The sequence below is a fragment of the Amblyraja radiata genome, chromosome 14 (genome assembly GCF_010909765.2).
Source record: "Amblyraja radiata isolate CabotCenter1 chromosome 14, sAmbRad1.1.pri, whole genome shotgun sequence".
Taxonomy (NCBI): Eukaryota; Metazoa; Chordata; class Chondrichthyes; order Rajiformes; family Rajidae; genus Amblyraja; species Amblyraja radiata.
In genome coordinates, this window is record NC_045969.1 from 18,807,922 (window position 1) to 18,831,139 (window position 23,218).

At 45.4% G+C, this 23,218-nt stretch overlaps 1 protein-coding gene across 3 annotated transcripts in view; it reads left to right on the top strand.

Moving 5' to 3' along the window:
- Nucleotides 1–149: 149 nt before the first annotated feature.
- Nucleotides 150–23,218, top strand: part of LOC116980455 (NXPE family member 3-like) — a 67,782-nt gene continuing 44,713 nt past the window's right edge. For 2 of the 3 annotated variants that reach the window (XR_004413969.1, XM_033032708.1), the window contains exon 1: nt 151–811. The gene's annotated coding sequence lies outside the window, so the exon portion shown is untranslated. Of the gene's footprint in view, nt 812–23,218 lie in introns of all 3 variants that reach the window. The other variant, XR_004413970.1, reaches the window with a different exon arrangement.

Here is a 23,218-nt window from a genome sequence, read left to right on the forward strand (position 1 = left end):
CTGGGGGGTTGAATTATACTCCTCGCCCTCGTAGCAATCAAAGGTAGCAATCACGAAAGCGTTTCAACCCCCCCCCCCCCCCGCCCCGACGATTAGAGACGGATGGTTTAGATTGGTTGGGGTTTTTTTTGCAGTCGAATAATTCCTAAAATCTGAAGGGATTTGAGAAAGAAGTAGCTTTCCCTTGCCCACCGTGTAGAGGCAGAGCGGGGGAGATAGGATCTCTCCCCCTGCGATCAGGTCAGTCAGATAGGCAGCGGCTCTGTCAATCTTCCGGGTGAGAGGAGGCCGTGCCTCCAAACCCTGCTTTGGAGTGACACCACCAAAGATAGCTCCTCTAGTATCTTTGGACACCAGGCTCACTCCGCCTTCATTGATAAGGGGTTAGAGCAGTTTTGCAGCGGTATAAAGCAAAGATCTGTGGTATAAAGTACTGTCAATTGCGAAGCACTGCGGCGCGGATGTGAGGTCGGAGCTCATCCGTGTGACACAAGGCAGCCACACTAGCTCGCCGTTACATTCTGGTAAATCCCGCATCCCTTTTTGCACGATGTTGTTTCCTGCTCGAAATACTGGAATCTGTGGCGCAAAACGAACCGACCCCCCACCCTAAAGTGTAGGTCGAGGTGTGTGAGGATTGGGGCTGGATGTGCTATTTGCAAATACAAAAAACCCGAGCTGAATTTCTGGTGTACATTGAACATGTTTGGACTCCTCACCTCGAATCTGCATTGTTGATGACTTCGAGTCTTTCAAATCTGCAAACGTTTGTTAATGCACCTGCAAGACTTGTGCATTGTTGGTTTTAAAAGTAAGTAGTATTTTGTTTGTAAATAAGACAATATTTAAGTGTAGGTTTGTTAATTGATTTCTGCGTGCAGACGGGAAGGTCCCTCTAACTTTCCTTCAGCGGTATTAGGCATTCTGTTGTTGCTCAGTGCATCTTTTATCAATGCATCTCAATGTAACTTTTATCACCGCCTGTTCTAGATCAGCCTACCTTTTCATCAAATAAACTTGTATTGGTTTATTGGTGCGACGAGAGTATTTCGTTCTTATGTGCCTCGAAACAGAACAATGAAATTCTTGCTTGCAGCAGCAGCACAACGGGTTTGTACGGAAGAGTAGTCATAGAAGCATAGAAAATATGTGCAGGAGTAGGCCACTCGGCCCTTCGAGCCAGCACCGCCACTCAATGTGATCATGGCTGATCATCCATAATCAGTACCCCGTTCCTGTCTTCTCCCCATATCCATTGATTCCTCTAGCCCTAAGAGCTCTATCTGACTCTCTTGAATGAGGCAGTGAATTCCACAAATTCACAACTCTCTGGGTGAAAACGTTTTTCTTCATCTCAGTTCTAAATGGCCCACCTCTTATTCATAAACTGTGGCCCGTGGTTCTGGTCTGCCCAACATCGGTAACATGTTTCCTGCGTCTAGCTTGTCCAATCCCTTAATAATCTTATGTTTCTATAAGAATCCCTCTCATCCTTCTAAATTCCAGTGAATACAAGCCCAGTCATTCCATTCTTTCATCATATGACAGTCACGCCATCTCGGGAATTAACCTCCTGAACTTACGCTACACTCTCTCAATAGCAAGGATGTCCTTCCTCAAATGAGGAGACCAAAACTGCACACAATACTCCAGGTGTGGTCTCACCAGGGTCCTGTACAACTGCTCCTATACTCCTCTTTGCTCCTATACTTAAATCCTCTTGTTATGCCAATAGCTTTCTTCATTGCCTGCTGTACCTGCATGCTTACTTTCAGTGACTGATGTACAAGGACACCCAGGTTTCGTTGCACTTTCCCTTTTCCTAATCTGACACCATTCAGATAATAATCTGCCTTCTTTTTCTTGCCACCAAAGTGGATAACATCACATTTATCCACATTATACTGCATTTCCCCACTCTCCCAACCCATCCAAGTCACCCTGCATCTCCATAGCATCCTCTTCACAGTTCACACTGCCACCCAGCTTTGTGTCATCTGCAAATTTGCTAACGTTACTTTTAATTCCTTCATCTAAATCATTAAATATATTGTAAATAGCTGCAGTCCCAGCACCGAGTCTTGCGGCGCCCCATTAGTCACTGCCTGCTATTTTGAAAGGGACCCGTTAATTCCTACTCTTTGTTTCCTGTCTGCCAACCAATTTTCTATCCATGTCAATACCCTACCCCCAATACCATGTGCTCTAATTTTGCCCACTAATCTCCTGTGTGGGACCTTATCAAAGGCAGCAAAATGAAAGCATGGCCCTGATGGTATGGTTCTTTGATGACCTTCACTGCTTTCTTGAGGTAGTCCTGTAGACCCCATCAATGGTATGGGGCCAGTACCAATGAAGGACCGGACATTGTTCACCAATTTCTGCAGCCTCCTTTGTTTTTGGACGTTCATGTTACCAAACCAGGTCATGTTGCAGCCAGTTGATATGTTTTCCACAGTGCACCCGTAGAAGTTTGATAGAAGATGATATGCTGAATCTCCTCAAGTTGCTAGGTGTAATTAACTCCATGGACACCCAAAGGGCTATAATGCTGAGAACTATATTTTACACTCTGTATCTTCCCCTTTGCTCTATCTACTGTACTTGAGTTTGAACTGATGTATCTATCTATGTATGGTATATCTGATCAGTTTAAATAGGATCCAAAAGAAAGCTTTTCACTGAACATGTGACAATAATAAATCTAAACCTAAAGGTGGTATTCTTAAACCAGGTGTGAGCCTTGGATTGGAGTAAGGAGAGGTTAAAGATGTCTGTAAATCCACTTGTCAGCAGGTCTGGGCTGGGGCTCGATATGGGCCAGTAGCTTTCTACGGGATCACTCTCGGCAAGGCTGATCTGTTGTCGACGGCAAGTGCACCCAGAGCTGTTGAAGTGAGTAATGTCGTTCCACTGACCCGCTGCTAAAATATGAGCATATAATGCATTGTGCTTGTCGTGGAGGGATGCATTGCAGCCAGCAATACTACGTGACTTAATGTGGCCAATGCAAGGCTTGTCGAAAAAAACTTCAGCTTTTTGTGTGGAATTTTCTCTTGGCATCCTTGATGACAAGGTGAAGGTCATCACACATGTTCCCGATGTTGGGTGAGTCCAGAACCAGGGGCCACAGTTTAAGAATAAGGAGTAAGCCATTTAGAACGGAGACGAGGAAACACTTTTTCTCACAGAGAGTGGTGAGTCTGTGGAATTCTCTGCCTCAGAGGGCGGGGATATGGGGAGAAGGCAGGAACGGGGTACTGACTTGGGATGATCAGCCATGATCACATTGAATGGCAGTGCTGGCTCGAAGGGCCAAATGGCCTACTCCTGCACCTATTGTCTATTGTCATGCCTAGAATTTCTGTACATTTTGGGATTGCCTGTCTTGAACACCACAGTTTTTTTACTTCAGGGCATGGATCACAACCATGGTTTTCAGTTGGGATTCTCTTCTTGGGCATTAAATTGGCAAGACTTCTTTAGGTATGTGAAGAAGAAAAAACTAGTTAAGGCCAAAGTTCGCCCCTTGTAGACTGAAAAGGGTCAATTTATTATGGGGAACAAGGAAATAGCAAATGAGTTGAACAGGTACTTTGGATCCGTCTTCACTGAGGAAGACACAAACACTCTCCCAGATGTACTAGTGGCCAGAGGATCTAGTGTGACGGATGAACTGAAGGAGATTCACATTAGGCAGGAAATGGTGTTGGGTGGACTGATGGGACTGAAGGCTAATAAATCCCCTGGGCCTGATGACCTGCATTTACTCAGAGCTCCCGTGGATTTTGAAGCAACAGCAACAAAGAGAAGCAGGAGAAAACACTGATTGTCTCTAACCCGAGTGGTAGGAGAGTTAGAAGTGAGTCAGAGGGGGAAAACATTTGAAAAGGAGAGGCAAAGCACAGGCAGACTTTACTCAGAGCTCCCGTGGATTTTGAAGCAACAGCAACAAAGAGAAGCAGGAGAAAACACTGATTGGCTCTAGCCCGAGTGAGAGGAGAGTTAGAAGTGAGTCGGGGAAAACAGTTGAAAACTGAGGAATTTAGTTTGTAAATTGGTAAATTAGGCAATTTATCAGTCAATATAAGCAAGACGGCTCTTAGGGAGCGGCAGTGAGGGAAGTGCCTTGTGATAAAAGTGCGAGTCTTTGGCTCGAGAGTCTTCGGCAAGGAGGCTGAGGAGAGGAGGCTACGCAAAATGCTGGAGAGGGAGAGATGAAAGAAGGAGATGTCAAGCAAGCTGATTCAGTGTGATGCTTGCAGTATGTGGGAGGTCAAGGACACTGCTGGTGCCACTGGCTGCTACAAATGTGAGAAGTGCATCCAGGTACAGCACCTGAAGGACCGTGTTGGGGAACTGGAGAAGCAAGTGGATGACCTCAGGTTCGTCTGAGAAACTGAGTTGTTCCTCGACAAGTCCTACAGTAAGATTGTTACACCTAAGGTACTGGAAGAGAGTAGGTGGGTGACGGTGAGAAAGGGAGGGAAACATGGAATGCAAACGTCCCCGGGTGTTGTACCTCTTGTGAACAGGTTCACCCACTTAGAAACTGTCGGGACAGAAGACATTAATGCACTGAGTGGCGGACTGGCTTGCGAAGCAAAAAGGGCTGTTGAGCCAAAACCAAAGAGGCCAACATCAGGCAACGCCATTGTAGTTGGAGACTCCCTTGTGAGAGGTACGGACAGGGGTTTCTGCGGCAACAGACGGGATTCGACGATGGTGTGCTGCCTTCCTGGTGCCAGGATCCAGGTTGTCACGGACAGAGTGCCGAAAATCCTCAAGGGCGAAGGTGAACAGCCGGAAGTGGTAGTGCATGTCGGCACAAACGATGTCGGAAAGAAGGGATGAATATTCTGCAGCGTGACTTTTGAGAGCTCGGAAAAATGCTGAAAAGCAGGACCTCCAGGGTTGTTATCTCCGGTTTGCTTCCAGTTCCTTGTGTTGCCGAGAGCAGGAACAGGGAAATACGGGACCTGAATGTGTGGCTGAGGAACTGGTGCAGGGGGGAAGGATTTAGATTTTTAGATCACTGGCATCTGTTTTGGAGTAAGGGGGAACTGTACAAAAGGGACGGATTGCATCTTAACAGGTGGGGGACCAGCATTCTGGCAGGCAGGTTTGCCACTACTACACGGGTGGTTTTAAACTGAATAAGGTGGGTGGGGTGTCAAATGGGATAGTTGAGGATGGAGTTAAAGGGAACGAGTAAAGGGATAGTTAATGACCCCAAAATTAATGGGAAAAGAAGCTCACAAAGGGATAGGAGAGTATGGCCAAGTGTAATAGGGATCGATGTGAAAGGTGAGATGCGTAGGGAATTAAAAGTATTGTATATGAATGCGCAAAGTATAAGAAGTAAAGTAGATGAGCTTGAGGCTCAGTTAGAGGTTGGTAGATATGACATTGTGGGGATTACTGATACGTGGCTGCAGGAGGATCGGGCCTGGGAACTTAATATTCAGGGTTATACATCCTACAGAAAGGGCAGGCAGGTGGGCAGAGGAGGGGGGGTAACCCTGCTGGTGATGAATGGAATTCAGTCCTTTGTGAAAGGACAGAGGGGGCAGACATACCCCCATCCATATAAACGGGACTGATGTGGAGCGCGTCTCCAACTACAAATTCCTCGGGGTACACATCTCGGAGGATCTGTCCTGGTCCCTCAACACCTCCAAGCTGATCAAAAAGGCGCAGCAGCGCCTTTACTTCCTGAGGAGGCTCAAGAAAGCTCACCTGTCCCCCCAGATCCTGACCAACTTTTACCGCTGTACCATCAAAAGCATCCTGACCACGTGCTTCACGGTATGGCACAGCAGTTGCACCGTAGCGGACAGGAAGGCACTACAACGGGTGGTGAAAACCGCTCAGTACATCATCGGTGCCCCGCTCCCTGCCATGGATGCCCTCCACCGAAAACGGTGTCTGAGACGGGTCGGGAAGATCATCAAAGACCCCTCCCACCCCAACCATGGACTGTTTGCCCTCCTCCCATCAGGGAGGCGGTACAGGAGCCTCAGTTCTCGTACTAGTAGGATGAGGAACAGCTTCTACAACAACACTATCACATTGCTGAACTCGGAGTCCCGCCGATAGATTTCTCCAGTCTCTCCGTCCACATTGTTTGCTTATTCTGTATTTTTATTTCTATATTGCACTATTACTACGGACTGACGCTAAACTGCATTTCGTTGTACCCATACTTGTATCTGTGCAATGACATTAAAGTTGAATTGAATTGAAGACATAGGGACTGACGAGGTAGAGTCACTGTGGATTGAGTTGAGGAATTGTAAAGGCAAGAGAACACTAATTGGTGTTATTTACAGACCCCCAAATAGTAGCCCGGATGTAGGGTGTAAGTTGCAGCAGGAGTTAAAACTGGCAAGTAACAAAAGTAATGCCACTGTGGTGATTGGGGATTTCAATATGCAGGTAGACTGGGAAAATCAGGTTGGTTCAGGACCCCAAGAAAGAGAGTTTGTAGAATGCCTCTGAGATGGATTCTTAGAGCAGCTTGTAATGGAGCCGACCAGACAAAAGGCAATTCTGGATTTAGTGTCGTCCAATGAACCAGATATGATAAGAGAACTCGAGGTAAAGGAACCGCTTGGAGGTAGTGATCATAACATGATTAGTTTTAATCTGCAATTTGAGAAGGAGAACGTTAAATTGGAAGTGGCAGTGATGCAGTTGAACAAAGGATACTATGAAGGCATGAGAGGGGAGCTGGCCAAAGTAGACTGGAAAGGGATCCTAGCAGGAATGACGGTGGAACAGCAATGGCAGGAATTTCTGGGCATAATCCAGGAGACGCAGGATCATTTCATTCCAAAAAGGAAGAAAGATTCTAAGGGGAGTAGGAGGCAACCGTGGCTGACAAGAGAAGTTAGGGATAGAATAAAACTAAAAGAAAAGATGTATAACACAGCAAAGAGTAGCCGGAAGCCAGAAGATTGGGAAACTTTCATAGGACAACAGAAGGAAACAAAACGGACAATACGGGCTGAAAAGATGAAGTACGAGGGGAAGCCTGCCAGGAATATAAAGAAGGACAGTAAAAGCTTCTTTAGATATGTTAAGGGAAAAAGAGTAGCAAAGTCAAATGTGGGTCCCTTGAAGGCAGACACGGGTGAAATTATTATGGGCAACAAGAAAATGGCAGAAGAGTTGAATAGGTACTTCGGATCTGTCTTCACTAAGGAAGACAAACAATCTCCCAGGGGTACTGGAGGACAGAGGATCTAAGGGGGTAGAGGAACTGAAAGAAATTTTCATTAGGCGAGAAATAGTATTGGGTAGGCTAATGGGACTGATGATGATAAATCCCCTGGGCCTGATGGTCTGCATCCCAGGGTCCTCAGGGAGGTGGCTCCAGAAATAGTGGACGCATTGGTGATCATTTTCCAATGTTCAATAGATTCAGGATCAGTTCCTGTGGATTGGAGGATAGCTAATGTTATCCCACTTTTCAAGAAAGGAGCGAGAGAGAAAACGGGGAATTACAGACCAGTTAGCCTGACTTTGGTGGTGGGAAAGATGCTGGAGTCAATTATTAAAGAGGTAATAATGGGGCATTTGGATAGCAGTAAAAGGATTCTTCCAAGTCAACATGGATTTATGAAAGGGAAATCATGCTTGACTAATCTTCTGGAATTTTTTGAAGATGTGACAAGTAAAATGGATGAAGGGGAGCCAGTGGATGTAGTGTATCTAGACTTTCAGAAAGCCTTTGATAAGGTCCCGCACGGGAGACTGGTGACTAAAATTAGAGCACATGGTATTGGCGGTAGTGTGTTGACATGGATAGAAAATTGGTTGTCAGATCGGAAGCAAAGAGTAGGAGTGAACGGGCCCTTTTCAGAATGGCAGGCAGTGGCGAGTGGAGTGCCGCAAGACTCGGTGTTGGGGCCGCAACTGTTTACCATATATTAGTGATTTGGAAGAGGGAATTAGGAGCAACACTAGCAAGTTTGCGGATGACACAAAGCTGGGTGAGAGTATGAACTGTGAAGAGGATGCTATGGAGAAGCAGGGTGACTTGGATAGGTTGGGAGAGTGGGGAGATGCAGTATAATGTGGATAAATGTGAGGTTATCCGCTTTGGTGGCAAGAACAAGAAGGCAGATTATTATCTGAATGGTATCAGATTATAAAAAGGGGAAGTGCAACGAGACCTGAGTGTCCTTGTACATCAGTCACTGAAAGTAAGCATGCAGGTACAGCAGGCAATGAAGAAAGCTATTAGCATAAAGAGAGGATTTGAGTATAGGAGCAAAGAGGTTCTTCTGCAGTTGTACAGGATCCTGGTGAGACCTGGAGTATTGTGTGCAGTTTTGGTCTTCTAATTTGAGGAAGGACATTCTTGCTATTGAGAGAGTGTAGCGTAAGTTCAGGAGGTTAATTCCCGAGATGGCGGGACTGTCATATGATGAAAGATTGGAATGACTGGGCTTGTATTCACTGGAATTTAGAAGGAAGATCTTGAAGGATGAGAGGGAATCTTATAGAAACATAAAATTATTAAGGGACTGGACAAGCTAGACGCAGGAAACATGTTACCGATGTGGAATTTTCTGCCTCAGAGGGTGGTGGGGGCTGGTTCTCTGGATGCTTTCAAGAGAGAGATAGATAGAGCTCTTAGGGATAGCGGAGTTAAGGGATATGGAGAGAAGGCAGGGATGGGGTACTGATTGTGGATGATCAGCCATGATTACATTGAATGGCTCAAAGGGCCCGAATGGCCTACTCCTGCACCTATTGTCTATTGACTGAAGTAGCAATCTTCAATTATCTGGTCAGTGACTTTGTGCTTTTGCAAGGTGGGGCAAAACTCTTTGCTGTTTATGCTTTTCCACCAATCTAAAATTGTTAGATCTTATACTATTTCAGCCCATCTGCTGAACTTCGCATGCGTCACTTTGTTGCCTCGACACTCCAAACTCCAGTTTGATTTCTCTGTTACACTTGAAATGACATAAAGCTCCATGACTTTACTTGCACTGTCCTGCTTTCCTATCAACATGCCAATGCTTGCTCCGGGTAAAACCATGCCTTGGTGTTTAAAAAAACCACGGCATGGATGTTAGAAATGGGAGAAGGAGAAGATCGCTCTACCCCTTGAGCCCAGACACTCTCCGTTTGCATAAAAGGAGCAAACGGCATAGCTCCAGTTGTGTTCCTCCTGCAGTTTGGTTTTGACTCCAGAGGCCAGCAACTATTGTCTCTTGTGTCAATGTATGTGTGAAAGAAATTAGAAAAGCTAAAAGAAGATATGAGGTTGCTTTGGCAAGTAAGGTGAAAGTAAATCCAAAGGGTTTCTACAGCTATATTAATAGCAAAAGAATAACGAGGGATAAAATTGGTCCATTGGAGAAACAGAGTGGGCAGCTATCTGCAGAGCCAAAAGAGATGGGGGAGATATTGAACAATTTCTTTTCTTCGGTATTCACCAAGGAGAAGGATGTTGAATTATGTGAGGTGAGGGAAACGAGTAGAGTAGTTATGGATACTATAATAATAATATAATAATAGATTTTATTTAATGGGCGCCTTTCATACATCTCAAGGACACCTTACATAGTAATCGGAATAAAAACATATAATCGGAGTAAAACAAGTAATTAAAGACATCACAATGACACAAATTAAAAACAGAATTCAATCCAAAAACAGAAAATCAAAAACACAGTGTGAAGAGAGAGCAGCGGCAACCAAATCGTGCCAGCGTCCACTCTCTCTTCACGGCAGCCATCTTGGACACAGACCTACAAGACTACAGTTAGACAAAAAAAATCATCCCCCCACAGTGGATAGCACTGTGGAGGAAGGCACAATGTCCAGTCCCCACCCCATGTTCACCCCAAAGTCAGGCCTATTGAGGCCACCGCAAGTGCCTCTACGGAGGCCCGATGTCCCTGGCCGTTCTCACCGGGTGGTCTTGCCCCGGCGTCGGGAGAGTCCTTTCGGCGGCTGGGCCACTTGGAACGGCCGCTTCTTGGTTGGAGCCCGCGGCTGCCGAAGCCGACAAGGCCGCGTCGGTTTGGCGCTCCCAGGCTCCAGATGAAAAAGTCGGCGCCCGCTCTCCTCACTGCCGCCTTGCCGCCTCTACGCACGCCGTCTCTCCGCACGCCGCCTCTCCGCTCCGCAAACCCGCAGCCCGGAGATGTTGCTCACGGCGGTCCAGCTCGCCAGAGCTCCAGCGCGGCGACCCAGGCAAGGCATCGCCCGCTCCGCTCCGCTCCGCTCCGCTCCAGCGCTCCAGCGCTCCAATGCAGTGCCGCCACCCAGGCCGAGGTGCTGGGTGGTTCCCGCCAAGAAACGGCGCTCCAAGCCCGCTGGTAGGCCACGACGACGGGTCGACGGGCAGCCCGGAAAAAAGGCTGCCACACCGACCAGGTAGGGACCTATAAATAAAGTAACACCTACCCCCCCACATTAAAAGACCATATCCCCTACAAACAAAAAAACAGGACTCACTAAAAACTAAAAAAAAAACGAATTTAAGACGGACGGCTGCTGCTAGCAGCCGTTCACCAAGATGGCTCCTCCTCCAATGAGTTTCTATGAGTTTCAATGTAAAAGAAGTACTGACACTTTTGAAAAATATAAAAGTGGATAAGTCTCCAGGTCCTGACAGGATATTCCCTAGGACATTGAGGGAAGTTAGTGTAGAAATAGCCGGGGCTATGACAGAAATATTTCAAATGTCATTACAAACGGGAATAGCCCCCGAGGATTGGCGTACTGCGCATGTTGTTCCATTGTTTAAAAAGGGTTCTAAGAGTAAACCTAGCAATTATAGACCTGTTAGTTTGACTTCAGTGGTGGGCAAATTAATGGAAAAGATACTTAGAGATAATATATATAAGCATCTGGATAAACAGGGTCTGATTAGGAACAGTCAACATGGATTTGTGCCTGGAATGTCATGTTTGACTAATCTTCTTGAATTTTTTGAAGAGGTTACTAGGGAAATTGACGAGGGTAAAGCAGTGGATGTTGTCTATATGGACTTTAGTAAGGCCTTTGACAAGGTTCCTCATGGAAGGTTGGTTAAGAAGGTTAAACTGTTGGGTATAAATGCAGGAATAGCAAGATGGATTCAGCAGTGGCTGAATGGGAGAAGCCAGAGGGTAATGGTGGATGGCTGTTTGTCGGGTTGGAGGCAGGTGACTAGTGGGGTGCCTCAGGGATCTGTGTTGGGTCCTTTGTTGTTTGTCATGTACATCAATGATCTGGATGAAGGGGTGGTAAATTGGATTAGTAAGTATGCAGATGATACCAAGATAGGGGGTGTTGTGGATAATGAAGAGGATTTCCAAAGTCTACAGAGTGATTTAGGCCATTTGGAAAAATGGGCTGAAAGATGGCAGATGGAGTTTAATGCTGATAAATGTGAGGTGTTACACCTTGGCAGGACAAATCAAAATAGGACGTACATGATAAATGGTAGGGTATTGAAGAATACAGTTGAACAGAGGGATCTGGGAATAACCGTGCATAGTTCCTTGAAGGTGGAATCTCATATAGATAGGGTGGTAAAGAAAGCTTTTGGTATGCTAGCCTTTATAAATCAGAGCATTGAGTATAGAAGCTGGGATGTAATGTTAAAATTGTACAAGGCATTGGTGAGACCAAATCTGGAGTATGGTGTACAATTTTGGTCGCCCAATTATAGGAAGGATGTCAACAAAATAGAGAGAGTACAGAGGAGATTTACTAGAATGTTGCCTGGGTTTCAACAACTAAGTTACAGAGATAGGTGAATAAGTTAGGTCTTTATTCTCTGGAGTGCAGAAGGTTAAGGGGGGACTTGATAGAGGTCTTTAAAATGATGAGAGGGATAGACAGAGTTGATGTGATCAAGCTTTTCCCTTTGAGAATAGGGAAGATTCAAACAAGAGGACATGACTTCAGAATTAAGGGACAGAAGTTTAGGGGTAACATGAGGGGGAACTTCTTTACTCAGAGAGTGGTAACGGTGTGGAATGAGCTTCCAGTGGAAGTGGCGGCGGCAGGTTCGTTGGTATCATTTAAAAATAAATTGGATAGGCATATGGATGAGAAGGGAATGGAGGGTTATGGTATGAGTGCAGGCAGGTGGGACTAAGGGAAAAAAGTTGTTCGGCACGGCCTTGTAGGGCCGAGATGGCCTGTTTCCGTGCTGTAATTGTTATATGGTTAATGTTATTTCCTGATTGCTATGTAGTCTAGAAATCTATCCATCTGAGCTTTGAATGTACATTGACAGAGTCTCCATGACTCCTTGGAGTAAACAATTCCAGACGTTCACCATTCTCTTGAGTGAATGAAATTATTTGCATTGGTATCAGCTGCCTCCTACTTATTCTGAAACTCTAATCCCTGGTTCTAGTCATCTGTTCAGAATAACTATGTTTCCCCGTGTCTCATTTGTCAGGACCTTTTAAAGAATTTTAACATTGCAAAGAGTTCTCCTTTTAATTTTCAAAACTCCAGAGAATGCAGTTGAATGCACCCTATCTCTCCAAAAACTCTCGGTTGCATTCCCTTCTGTGGCAAGTAAATCCTCTGTCCTCTGAGATCAAAACTGTACAAAATTCTCCAGGTGTGGTCAAATCAAGCTCCAATGCAAACGTAATAAAATGTAGTTTAGAGATACAGCACGGAAACAGATCCTTCGTCCCACTGAGTCTGCACCGACGTGTGATCCCCACACACTTACACCATCCTATACACACTAGGGCCAATTTTACTTTCATGCCAAGCCAATTAACCTACAAACCTGTATGTCTTTGGAGTGTGGGAGAAAACTGAAGATCTCAGAGAAAACCCACGCAGGTCACGGGGAGAACGTGCAAACTCCGTACAGACAGCACCCATAGTCAGGATCGAATCCGGGTATCTAGCTCTACTGCAGTGTCACAGGTTTATTCCTGTATACAAATCCTCTTTTAATAAAATTAACCATTTAATTTGCCCACCTAATTGTTTATCTATTTGCATTCACTGCGGACTCTTTTGAATGCTCTCAATCCCTGATCTCCACCAAAAACAAATACTGCGCTCTTCTGTTATGTGACTCAAAGTGGATACCCTCTCATTTTCCCACACTGTTCTGCCTACTTACCATGTTTATGTTGCCTTGAAGCATCTTTACATACTTTGAACTCACAACCCACCTCATTTTAATATTGTTAGCAAACATGAAAGTGTAACATTTTACCCCCTTGATCAAGTTATTGATGTAGATTGTAAAAAGTTGGATACCAATTGCTGCGTTACCCCTCTAGTCACAGCCTGTCATTCTGAGAACAATGTGTTATTTCTTTTCAAGATTTCTGTCTGATAGCCTGGGTACCGCCATGTGTAGTTCTTTTGGACACACAACTGTGCTCTCCCTCTCGTGAGAATCTTCATATGTTGCCATGAACCTACCGGGCCACATTCCTTCCTTTGTACTTTGATGATTGAGAGGAATAGACATCTTAGTATTGGCAGTAGTGGTGGAATTTACAGAGCGCTACATTGCAATAGTTAACCGTGCAAACAAGTGTATGATTAACTTCACATTTCTGCTATCAAAAAATGATATAAAAATGATAGTTCTTATCGTGGAGTCACACTTGCTTTTCTATAAAAATTTTGACCTATGTGGGGGGGGGGGGGGTAAAGGACGGGGGGGTTTAAGTTGCCCCTCGGGTTCCTATTGAATTTTGCCCCTCTCGTCTTCAATTTATATCCTCTAATTCTTGATTCCCCTACCCTGAGAAATGGAACCTGACGGGCAATTCCCCCCACCCCCACATAGAGGTATCAGAGGAAGTGAGCACAAGTCCTCAAGTCCTGACAATATCCTTTGTAAATCTTCTTGACAGCTTTTCTAGCTTAATGGTATCTTTCCTATTACAGGGTGCCCAAAACTGAACACGATGTTCCAAATGCAGCCTCGCTAAGGTCTTGTACACAACTGCAACACAATGTCCTAAACTCTATACTTGGGTTCCTTGACGGATGAAGGGCAATGTGCCAAAAACCACCTTCCCTACTCCATCTACAATGCCCTCCATAATGTTTGGGACAAAGACCCATCATTTATTTATTTGCTTCTGCACTCCACGATTTGAGATTTGTAATAGAAAAAAAAATGACATGTGGTTAAAGTCTACATTGTCAGATTTTAATAAAGGTCATTTTTATACATTTTGGTTTCACCATGTAGAAATTACAGCTGCATTTATACATTGTCCCCCCACATTTCAGGGCACCATAATGCTTGGGACACAGCAATGTCATGTAAATGAAAGTAGTCATGTTTAGTATTTTGTTGCATATTCTTTGCATGCAATGACTGAAGTCTGCGATTCATGGACACCAGTTGCTCGGTGTCTTCTCTGGTGATGCTCTGCCAGGCCTGTATTGCAGCCATCTTTAGCCTATGCTTGTTTTGGGGGCTAGTCCCCTTCAGTTTTCTCTTCAGCATATAAAAGGCATTCCCAATCGGGTTCAGATCAGGTGATTGACTTGGCCACTCAAGAACTGACCATTTTTTAGCTTTGAAAAACTCCTTTGTTGCTTTAGCAGTATGTTTGGGATCATTGTCTTGCTGTGGAATGAACCAACAGCTAATGCGTTTTGAGGCATTTGTTTGAACATGAGCAGATAGGATGTGTCTATACACTTCAGAATTCATTATGCCACTACCATCAGCAGTTGTATCATCAATGAAGATATGTGAGCCAGTACCTTCAGCAGCCATACATGCCCAGGCCATAACACCCCCTCCCCCATGTTTCACAGAAGAGGTGGTATGCTTTGGATCTTGAGCAGTTCCTTCTCTCCTCCATACTTTGCTCTTGCCATCATTCTGATAGAAGTTAATCTTCTGTTCACAAGACCTTTTTCCAGAACTGAGGTTGCTCTTTTAAGTACTTCTTGGCAAACTGCAACCTGGCCATCCTATTTTTGTGGCTAACCAGTGATTTGCATCTTGCAGTGTAGCCTTTGTATTTCTGTTCATGACGTCTTCTGCGGACTGTGGTCATTGACAAACCCACATCCGACTCCTGAAGAATGTTTCTGATCTGCCAGACAGCAATTTGGATTTTTTTTCTATTATAGAGAGAATTCTGTCATCAGCTGTGGAGGTCTTCCTTGGCTTGGCAGTCCCTTTGCGATTAGTAAGCTCACCAGTGCTTCCTTACTTCTTAATGATGTTCCAAACAGTTGATTTTGGTAAACCTAAGGTTTGGCTGATGTCTAACAGTTTTATTCTTGTTTCTCAGTCTCATAATGGCTTCTTTGACTCTCATTGGCACAACTTTGGTCCTCATGTTGATAAACAGCAATAAAAGTTTCCAAAGGTGATGAAATGACTGGAGGAAAGACTAGGTGCTGAGAACTCTCTTATACCTGCATTAAGGAGGCAATTAAACAAACCTGACCAGTTACAAACCCTGTGAAGCCATGTGTCCCAAACATTATGGTGCCCTGAAATGGGGGGACTATGTATAAGCACAGCTATAATTTCTACATGGTGAAATCAAAATGTATAAAAATGGCCTTTATTAAAATCTGCACTTTAACCACATGTGATTTTTTCTCTTTACTGGAACATTTTACTGGAACTTGTTGGATTCCTTTGATCATCAATACTCCCCAACGCTCTTGACATTCACTGTAAAAGATCTGCCTACGACTTCCCAAAAGTCTCACACTTAACCGAGTTATCTTCCTGAACCATTCCTTGGCCCACTTGTCCAGCTGATCAAGATCCTGTTGTAATTCTTGATAACCAGCCTCACTGTATACGATGCCACCTATTTTAGTCATCTGAAGCATGCCTTATAGATCCTCTTCCAAATTATTGATGTAGATGGCAAAGGACAATGGGCCCATCACTGATCCCTGGAGCACACTGCTAATCAGAGGATTCCAGTCCAAACAACAACCTTCCACCAATACCCTCTGCTTCCTAACGTGAAGCCAATTCTGTATCCATTTAGCTAATTCTTCCTGGATCCCATGCAATCTAACCTTCCAGATTAGCCAACAATACAGAAGCTAATCAAAGGCTGTGCTTGTCCATGTAGGCTACATCCACGGGGAAGTCCAGAACGAGGGGTCACAGTTTAAGGATAAGGGGGAAATCTTTTAGGACCGAGATGAGGAAAACTTTTTTCACACAGAGAGTGGTGAATCTCTGGAATTCTCTGCCGCAGAAGGTAGTTGAGGCCAGTTCATTGGCTATATTTAAGAGGGAGTTAGATGTGGCCCTTGTGGCTAAAGGGATCAGGGGGTATGGAGAGAAGGCAGGTACAGGATACTGAGTTGGATGATCAGCCATGATCATATTGAATGGCGGTGCAGGCTCGAAGGGCCGAATGGCCTACTCCTGCACCTATTTTCTATGTTTCTATGAACCTGCCTGCATCAATTTTCTTGGTTACTTCAAAACACTCAATTCAATTTGTGAGCCATGACCTCCCACATGCCAAGCCATGCTGATTATCCCTAATCAACCCCTGTCTGTCCAAATGCATTTTTATATTATAAAGGTAGACACAAAATGCTGGGGTAACAGAAGAACTGGTAGCATCTCTGGAGATCTCTTATTACTCAGAATCCTTTCTGGTAACTTTCCTAATGGAGATACTTGGCTTACTGGTCAATAGTTTTGAGTTTTTCCTCTGTAGCCCTTCTTAAATAGAGATAATATATTAACCACTTTGCAGTTTTCCACCACCTCTCATGTTCAATAATGATTCATGTATCTCAGCCAGGACCTGTGCCATCTCTTCTCTTGCTTCTCTTGCACAGTCGTCTTGGATTTATCTAATCAGGCCTGGGAGATTTATCTAATTTCATACGCCTTGGGACATCCAGCAACTCCATGACTGTATTATGGACTGTCCTCGAGACATCTCCATTAACTGTTTTCATGTTCCCTTGTCTTGTTTCTCCCCATCTTAAAAATAAGAGATAGACACAAAGTGCTGGAGTAACTCGGTGTGTCAGGCAGCACCTCTGGAGAAAAAGGTTGGGGGACGTTTCATGTCGGGACCCTTCTTCAGACAGAAAGTAGAGGGAAGGGAACTGGAGGTAACAAAAGGCCAGAACAAAGCAGGTCTGGTAACAGATGATCAAGGAAGGGTGGAGCCCATTGTGGCCTGTTGATGGCTGGAGAAGATGTGATACAATGATGCGGACAGTGGAACCAGTAGGACAATTTGGACAGAGGGGGGAAGGGGGGGAGGGAAAGAAATGCAAGGGTGACTTGAAATTGGAGAAATTAATGTCCATACCATTACATTGTAAGCTGTCCAAGCAAAATATGAAGTGCTGGTCCTTATTAAAAATTACACATAGTGATTGGGGGCCTTGCACATATATGTTTCCACAAAAGTTGACCACTTTGGTTTCTGATGGGCCCCAAAGCTCTCTCTAATTACCCTAGCCATCTCATGCTCCCTATTTGCTCTCCTGATGTTCTTAAGTTTGCTCATCAAACCCCTATGTTCCAGGGAGATGCTTGATCCCATCTGCCTATTACCTGTCATGCTTGTGTTTTTTTTCCTGACCAGAGCCTCAATTTCTCTTGCCATCCAGGGTCCCTTACTCCTACCTGTCTTTCCCTTCACTCTAGCAGTGACATGCATATCTTGAACTCTTGCTGTTACACTTTCTAAAAGCATAATGCCTGCAAATTACCTACTTTTGTAAGTTCCTATTTAATACCATCAGTTGATTTTACCCCAATTTAAAACTTTAATGTGGGCCAGCCTGTCCTTATCCATATCTATTATAAAGTTAATAGAGTTGGTTGTTGGTCCCAAAAGACACTTGCCCTTCCCAATTCCCTAAAAGTAGGTGAAGCCCTAAAAATTCATAAATTCTGGGAGCAGAAATAGGCCAGTCGGCCCATCAAGTCTACTCCGCCATTCAATGATGGCTGATCTATCTTTTCCTCTCGACCCCATTTCCTCTCAACTCCTGCCTTCTTCCCATAACGCCTGACACCCTTGCTAATCAAGAATCTGTGAACATGTGATTTTAAAATATCCATTGACTTGGCCTCCACAGCCATCTGTTGCAATGAATTCCACAGATTTGCCACCCCCTGACTAAAGACATTTCTTCTCATCTCCTTTCGAAAGGTCCTTTTACTCTGAGGCAATGGCCTCTGGTCCTCTAGACTCTCACACCTGATCAGATCCAAAAACTTGCTTCAAATCGGATCACAGTTTATGCAAAATTGATCTGTACACGTGCATATCAAAAACTTAAATTAATTTTATCATCCTGTTGTTGTACAGAACTCCTTGGATTAAAGGACCTTTGTGTGCAAATGCTTTCCTCGTTATTTTTGATCTTCTGTTCCTTTGTGCTTATACTTGGGGAATCTTGTGGGCTTTGTATTATGAGCAAGTACATCCTGGATATATTAAATTAATTATTTATACCTTTCTGTTTTCCAATTACTGTGAGACATGTACATCACATAGGCCTCTTCCAGCTCTAACTTCATACTGGGATCTCGTATCTATGTTTATTGTGTTGCTTTGTTTATCATAAAACAGTGCTTGATGTACTTAGAACTTTAGAAGGGCGTTTCAGATCAAGACCTTCCTTCAGATTGATTACTGAGTGCTTTTGTTTCACACTCAGCCTCCAGGTATCTATTGCTCAATTGTTTTACTTTTAGCCACATAGATTTTGTTTGTATGTGAACACTTGCAGCTTAAAGGGCCTGTCCTACCAGCATGTGATTGCATGCGTCTAGCGCGACCAAACGTGGTGGCTTGAGGCGCACGGCCTCGCGGGACCGGTCCCACTTCCAACCGCGGAGCCGTCTGGAGTTGTGCGGAGCTGGTCCCGACATCATACTCACCAATCAGCTGGGCAGGCGGGCCGACTGGATTACGGCGTCGGGCGGCTACGTCATCGCGCAACGGCATGCCAGGCGGTGACGTCATAGTGCGACGCCACGCGCTAGGCGTACGCCGCCAAGATGCTGCGTACGGCGTCAAGACGCTGTGTACAGCGTTAAGACGGTGCGTATGGCGTCGAGACGGTATGTACACCCGTCGAGGCGCTGCGTACGGCCTCAATGTGGCTGCGGGCCGACAGGCCGTTGCCGCGCGGAATTTTTGGACAGTGTCAGTTTTTCGGTGCCCCGGGCGATGTCGGGACCAGATCCGCACAACTCCATACGGCTTCGGCGATCGAAGTGGGACCGGCCCCGCGAGGCCGTACGGCTCAAGCGACCACATGCTGGTGGGACAGGCTCTTAAGTTTGTATCTAAGGAATATTGTATGACCGTTCTGATAAGATTACTTCGTAATTTTCTTTAGATTTGAAATTGCACAATTCATTGCACTTTTTAGGAATGAGATGACTGGGAGGAGAAGAAAAGACACAAGGGAATCATTGATCAGTTAAGATAGACACAAAATGCTGGAGTAACTCAGCGGGTCAGGCAGCTGGAGAAAAGGATTAGGTGACTTTTCGGGTCAAGATCCTCCTTCAGATTGAGAGTCGGGGTGAGGGAAACTAGAGACATGAAATGGTACAGAACAAATCTGAGCCAGTACTGATGGCCAAGGAGTCCACAATGGTCCATTGTTGGCTGTGGTTTATAAATTATAGGAGCAGAATTAGGCCATTTGGCCCATTGCCACTCTGCCATGCAATTGTGGCTGATCTATCTTTCTCTCTCAACCCCGTTCTCGTGCCTTCTTCCCATAACCCCTGACGCGCTTACTAATCTAGAATCTGTCAATCTCCAACGAAGGGACATGAACAGTGAAACTAGCAGGACAAGTAGGGTGGGGGAGGGATGGCGAGAGAGAGGGAATACAAGGGTTACTTAAAATGAGAGAAATTGGTATTCATACCGCTGGGTTGTAAGCTGCTTAAGCTAAATATGGGATCAGGCAATTTAATTCCTGCTGTTGACAGATTACCAGAGTCTGTGGTTAAGAAAAATCCCCTTTCCTATGCCCCTCTTTCTAATTCCATCTAGCTATTTAAGACACATTTCACCCACAGGTTTCCACTGCCCTGAGCATCCCAGGTGTTACTTTGCCCGCAAACAACCTACTCCAATCGACCGTAGCAAACTATTGTCTAATAGCTTCAAAGTTAGCCTTGCCCCAATTCAGAATTTTAGCTTGTGGGCCCACCCTTCCTCAGTCAATATTTATTATATCCGTTTCCCTCTGCATATTATGTTAAATTGATTCTGCTCCTTAACTGAAAATAAATAACCGGATCATCAGCAATCTGCAACTGAACTTTAAAATCCACGGTGAGAAACGGGATGGAAGAAACAGATGGAGGCAGCTTATTTATCTAATAGACGTTTGTATAACAGGAATGGGTATGCCAATTGTGTAGACAGGGAGAAGGGGGAAGGGCAGCTGTGCTAAAACGACAAACTGCTGGAGAAACTCAGTGGGTCCAGCAGCGGTTGTGGAAGCAAAGGAATAGTCAACGTTTCAGGTCGAGACCCTGCACCAGGACTGAGTGTAGAAGGGGTAGGAGGGAGGAGTGAGATGGGAACTGGAAGGTACCAGGTGAAGGGGGAGAGGAAGGGGGATGTTTAGAGACAAAGGCTGATGAGTGATAGGTAGAAACAGATAAGGAGAGAAATTCATCAGATGGGGCGAGGGGAGAGAGAGGTGCCAGAAGCTGGAAAGAGAGTCCAGAATGTCTTAACTGAGTTACAGCAAATGTTCATGAAATGGAGGAGATGTGAGTGAGGGCAACGTCAACTATGGTATTCGAAAAAGGAACTAATATATTTAGGGTGATGGACACACAAATGATTAATATTTCAATAGAAGGTAAATAAAATAAAAAGTCAAATTGAAAGCAAAAAATTGCAAGGAAAAGAAAATAATTCTGTCGGCACTTAAACAACAAAAGAAAAATTAAGATCGGGATAAGTACATACCATTTCCCGGCAATGAAGACGCTATTTTTTACCCAAAAATAAGGCACGATAATTTACCTGTGTCTTGGAAGCCGAAGGTTAGGTTGTTAGCCAAGAAAGATAGACTTGGCTATCCCTCAGTACAGCAACAACAAGAACGGTGTGCTGTACTGAGGGATAGCCAAGTCTATCCCTCATTGCTGGCAGCTGATTTGAAGCGGCTGTAAAGTGGGAAGCAGCTGTAAAAGGACATCGCCACTGGGGGGGGATAGTTCCTTTCACAGCGTGTGGGGAGTCTGGCCCGGGTCAGCACAGCCTGGGCTGCACAAATTGACTGGGCAGCCAGGGGTAAACTTGCGGGGAGGGCAGGAGTATTGAGAAGGAGGGGGTCGGGGATCATGCCAGTAACTCACTCACCGCTACCGCGCACTCCGGGCGCGGAGCCACCGCGTTGCGGCCGCCAGGATCAGACAGAGGAACCGGCCGCCACCTCAGCGCCTTCTGCCGGCCCACCCGCCAGCCAGCCACGGTGTCCTTTGGCACAGGCGCAACTAGTGGAGGTGGTGGTTGGCGGGTAGCTACTGGGCGGAAGGCTGGCTACTACGTCCCGGGCTCGCGCTCTCTCTCTCTCTCTCTCACCCTCTACTAGTCCCAGGGCTGACGACCTGGGCGCTACAGCCAGTCCTGGGACGAGAGGGCCGACCTGGGCGCAACCGGCAGACTGGGGCACGCAGCCGACCTGGGTGTCATAGCCAGACCTGGGGCAAGCGAGCCGACCTGGGCGATACAGCTAGTCCTGGGGCAGGCGACGTGAACTGCAGCTAGTCCTGGGGCTCGCAGGCGACCTCGGAACTGCAGCTAGTCCCAGGGACGCGAGGGATCTGGGAACTGCAGCCAGTCCCGGGCGCACACAGGCGATGTTGCCGACCCCTGGATTAAACCAAGCCCTTGATCCTGTCCCGCCATCATTTTTTTTAAAATTTAGCAACTTAAATTGGGGATGCATCTTTGATGCAGGTGCCTCTTCAGTGCCGGGAAATACGGTAAGTCTAGTTTATTGTCACGGTACAGTTTAAAGCTTATGTCCCGTGCTAACCAGTCAGCCGAAAGACAATACATGATTACAATTGAGTAATTTATAGTGTATAGATCATGATAAGGGAATAATGTTCAGTGCAAGGTAAAGTCTGATCAAAGATAGTCCAAGGGCCTTCAATAACGTAGATAGTGGTTCAGAATTGCTCTCTGGTTGTTGGTGATAATAGATGCTGTCTCACAGGGCCAACCTTAGGGAACAATTTTGGTGAGCCCCAGGTTCCCAGCCAAGGTCTGTAGATTCATAGAAATCTAATTAAAGTCTATTATAGACTTTATATCTCTATGGTAAAATGGACAGTAATCAAAATGTGCGCTTAAAAAGTGCCTGCGACTTAATGGACCAAACAGATCTAAGCTACATCTATATATTACTAAAAGTCTGTTCTTGACCGGTTTTGGCTTTCTGTGCTGCGATTTCCGAGAGTACGCCGCCACCTACGGCTGTCATTTTTGGCCACCTTGCTCGGAGCCCCCCTCTGCCGCATGTGTGCCGAGGATTTTTCCCGTCGATGAAAATTGACAGAGATATTAATCCTCCCCCTCTCCTCCTCCCCCTCTCCTCCCCCTCTCTCACTCCCCCTCTCTCACTCCCCCTCCTCACCTCCATTAGCGTGAGTGCGGGGGGGGGGGGGTAGTTAGTGTGTGATGCTGCATGCCGTATCCCCCCCCCCACAACCGCACATTGGGGGAACAGACCCAACGGGTCTGCACTTGGTCTAGTTTTAATATAAAATTACATACATGTAAGCCTACAAGTAACAAACAAAATGTGTAGATCTACAAGTAAAAATGTGTAAACCTACGAGTAAAAAAAGTATCAGAATTTTCCATGGCGACCTTTTACTCGCGGGCATTTTTTAACATATTGAAAAAAACGCCGCGACCTAGCTGAGGCCTCGTGTATGCGGAGACCACTCTCGAGCATGAAGGAGAGTTACGAAGACCTCCTACGACCTGCGAGTATGAGTCGAGGGCACCCCGGCCTCGCGGATTAGGTCGCCCAAGTGGGACTGGCCCTTAACTTCCTATTTCCGCTGCACACCAAGATTCTTGGCAATAAAATATGAGAGTGATTTTCTGTACTGTTTATAGGAAAGTCATCTTTTATTGTGATGGAACAGATGATCTTGACATAAGATAAAATAGAAAGATTAAACGAGAACTTACCATTTGAAGTTTGATCTTTATTTTATGAGAAG